The sequence below is a fragment of the Trachymyrmex septentrionalis genome, unplaced genomic scaffold (assembly GCF_001594115.1).
Source record: "Trachymyrmex septentrionalis isolate Tsep2-gDNA-1 unplaced genomic scaffold, Tsep1.0 scaffold78, whole genome shotgun sequence".
Taxonomy (NCBI): domain Eukaryota; kingdom Metazoa; phylum Arthropoda; class Insecta; order Hymenoptera; family Formicidae; genus Trachymyrmex; species Trachymyrmex septentrionalis.
The window spans coordinates 503,054-506,448 of NW_017305967.1; the positions used below are offsets into that span (position 1 = coordinate 503,054).

At 25.2% G+C, this 3,395-nt stretch overlaps 1 protein-coding gene across 3 annotated transcripts in view; it reads right to left on the reverse strand.

The window, feature by feature from the left end:
• Window positions 1-3,395, reverse strand: part of LOC108754192 (protein roadkill) — a 113,597-nt gene that overhangs the window by 108,869 nt on the left and 1,333 nt on the right. The window lies entirely within an intron of this gene.

Consider the following 3,395-nt stretch of genomic DNA (forward strand, 5'->3'; position numbering starts at 1 on the left):
GGTGTATAGTATATATAAATTTAAATGGAATTATTTAAGCATTAAGATCTAGATCCAGATTCAGATCCAGCTTCAATCATTATGAGCCTATATTTCCTATTTGGTTATTGTTCTCACATCTCCAATAAGATTATTATTGTTTAATCAAATCAAAATTTCTATCATAAAATGGAAATGCGAAAGGCGAATTTAAGAATTTTCAGATTTTTAAAATCGTTTGTGAAATCCCTCTTTGATCTCTAAATATTCAAATTAAAATAAGCTTTCCTTCAACAATCAGCAATATCTGCAGAAGAGATTTTAAATGAATGATTCAGTGAGCATTTCTCTTCGCCCACGAGCTTAAGTGTCTATTGAAGAGGAAGAAGGGACGAATTACTTCCACACTGTAGATTTTAATAAAACTTCAGAGAAATCTTTCGACTCAATCTGAACGATTATAAATTCGGCGTCATCACGATGTTTGTGTGTTAGACAAACCGGGACAATTTAACAACTTTCACGAATGCAGTTCCACGCCCGTATACCTGAAGAATCAACGAAGCCGCTCTCCAGAGCTATTAACCCAAGAGCAACGCGTGGAGTGAAAACTAATTGTTCTCCTTCTTGGAAGCCCAACGCTTTTGTCAGACGCATCGTCATTCGAAATTGAAATATGATATTGTTTTACGGAAACGTTGTTTTCAATTCGCGCAGAAATAGGCTGCGTTCAGCAAAAAACAATTTTGCAACTGTTGTAAGATTTTGTTTAATATATATGATTGATTTATACATTTAGATCCAGGAACTAAGGGCAAGACCAAGTATATTAAAAAATTTTATAACAGTTGCAAAGCTGCACAAACGATAGAGAAATCAAATCGAGCTGAAAGTCAATCCCTAAGGCGTTTTGGGTTTCGCAATAAATATAAAATTTTACTAATAATAATGTTAAGTATTAATTTAAATTGTATTAATATTTGATATTGAAGGTATATGATATTTAATTAACAAACTTGTCATAATCAGAGATTTTAGTAGATTTAATTTGCATCTGATTTACCATGACTTTATATAAAAAACGTGTGACTATGTTGATTCAAGGATGTACATGTCACATCTAAAAACTATATCAAAAGTATAAACATTTCATAAATTGTTCTATTATTACAATTGTTCTGAATGTGTCTTTGTTTGCAATTTAATAATACTGATCAAATAATAATAAATATTCGTGTCAACGTTTATTTGGATCCACTTATTCGGTTAAAAATTATTAACTCAAAATTGCAGAAAAATATGATCATTTTGTATTACAACCATAAGCTAAATCATTTGTTTCGTTTTTTGCAATTGGCTGCGTTCAGCAAAGAAAGTTTTGCAACTATTGTAAAATTCTTCAATGATTGATCTTGCCCTTAGTTTCTCATTAGATCTAAATGTATAAACCAATCATATTCAAGAATTTTACAATAGGCTCAAAGCTGCTTTCTCTGCTGAATGCAGCCATTGTTTGACTGATACTTTTAGCTGATATTGTATTCTATTCCTAAAAAATGTTACAATTTGTATCTCAGAAAGAAAAAAAACAAATAACCAGTGCAGAATTAGTGCAATTAAAAAGAATAGCTAATTATTAAAATACCTTTTTTATTAAAAAAATATAAAGGCTTCGTTATTCCCGTATGTCCCATGTCATGAATATACTGTTTCTTGTTACATCCCCTAGACTATTATAAATTTAAGAGTTGGGTAGTTCATATATATTTGTTTAACCAAATTAAGTTAAAGTTAATGGCTTATAAAATTAACTTAATTAAGTTAAAAGTTGCACGAAAAATTAATTCAGTTAAAGTCAAAATTGGACTAACTCAAGTTAAATAAAAAGTTATTTTTTTAAAAACATTATTTTCATGAAATTAGAATATTCTAATTTTTATTATAATTACATTGCTTTAAATAACAAAACAATTAAAAATTACATTTACATATAGGTCATCAAATAAATTTCATAATTTATTAATTAATTATATAAAATAACAAAAATATTTCTTGTACAAAAACAAAAAACTAATTTTCAGTATTTTTAGATGTGTTTTCATATTTTAAAATGTACAAAATTATACACAGACAAAGTTTTTATTCTTTCTTTATCGTTGATTAGACATAAAAAAAAGATAGAATGGCGCAATAGCATTTCTTAAATGCAGATCGAACCTCAGCTTTAGCCACTATGAGTCACGTTCATCATACACAATGAGTGAAATTTTTCTGAACTCCATAAAGTTTAAAATTTTACAGAAAAAATAAATGATTTTTAGGGAGATAAAAAATTTTCAACTTTTAAAAAAGTTAATAAATTATAGTTTAAAAATAATTAAATGAAGTTAAAAATTAATTTATTTAAAATTAACCAAACTAAGTTAAAAGTTTCAACTTTTTATTTAACTTTTAATTTATTAAGTATTATAACTTATTGTTATTACCCAACCTTACTAAATTTTGATACTATTGAATATTCAAATATAAAATTAAAAAAAAAATAGCTAAAATATACAATGTAACGCCATCTATCAGCACGCGTTTGAAATTAATTTCCTTGCAATATGCAATTTGAGGCATGATACATACATACTTCTCCTGTGATTAATGTTAAATATTACAAAATTACTACTCCATATAAAAAAGAAATTCTAAATTAACAATTTAACAATAATTTCTCTATATTCATAAATTGAACATTCTATGATTCATTAAAGAGGAATGAATTATTCTCGCAAAGTAAACAAATTTTAATAACTTATTTATATATCACTGATCGATTCAATTTTATAAATAAATTATAAATGCCATTGTCTAAGCAATCTTATTAGATAATTTGATAACTATTATAAGAGCGAAAATTTTACGTTTTCTGTTTAAAGATTTACAAAATTATCCTTCCAACAATTAAAAAACATTTTTATTAAAATATTTTCCTAATTATCTAGAAAAATCATAACTTTATTTTATTAAGCTTTGTCATAAAAGTAATAATGCTTGCTAATTTTTATATAAAATGTTTTCCCAATAATCAAATTTTGAAAGTAAAAATAATAGTAGTATAAGAATAATCATATTGCACTATTCAACATAAATAAATCTGGCAATATCCAAACTTCAACAGAACACGTCTATAATACTGTTTCGTGTTCTTCTAATGGTTACATAAAACTCATCAAAGTAAGATCAAAATGCCAATAAAACAATAAAGTATGTAAAAGCATTTTAAAGGTATTTTTTGTCAGATAAATAAAAAATCAGAGAATATAAAAAAATGATCATACAAAAGAAAATTAATTAATATTATATATTAATATTATATACATATATATATATATATATATATATATATATATGTATTGTATTTCATTAAT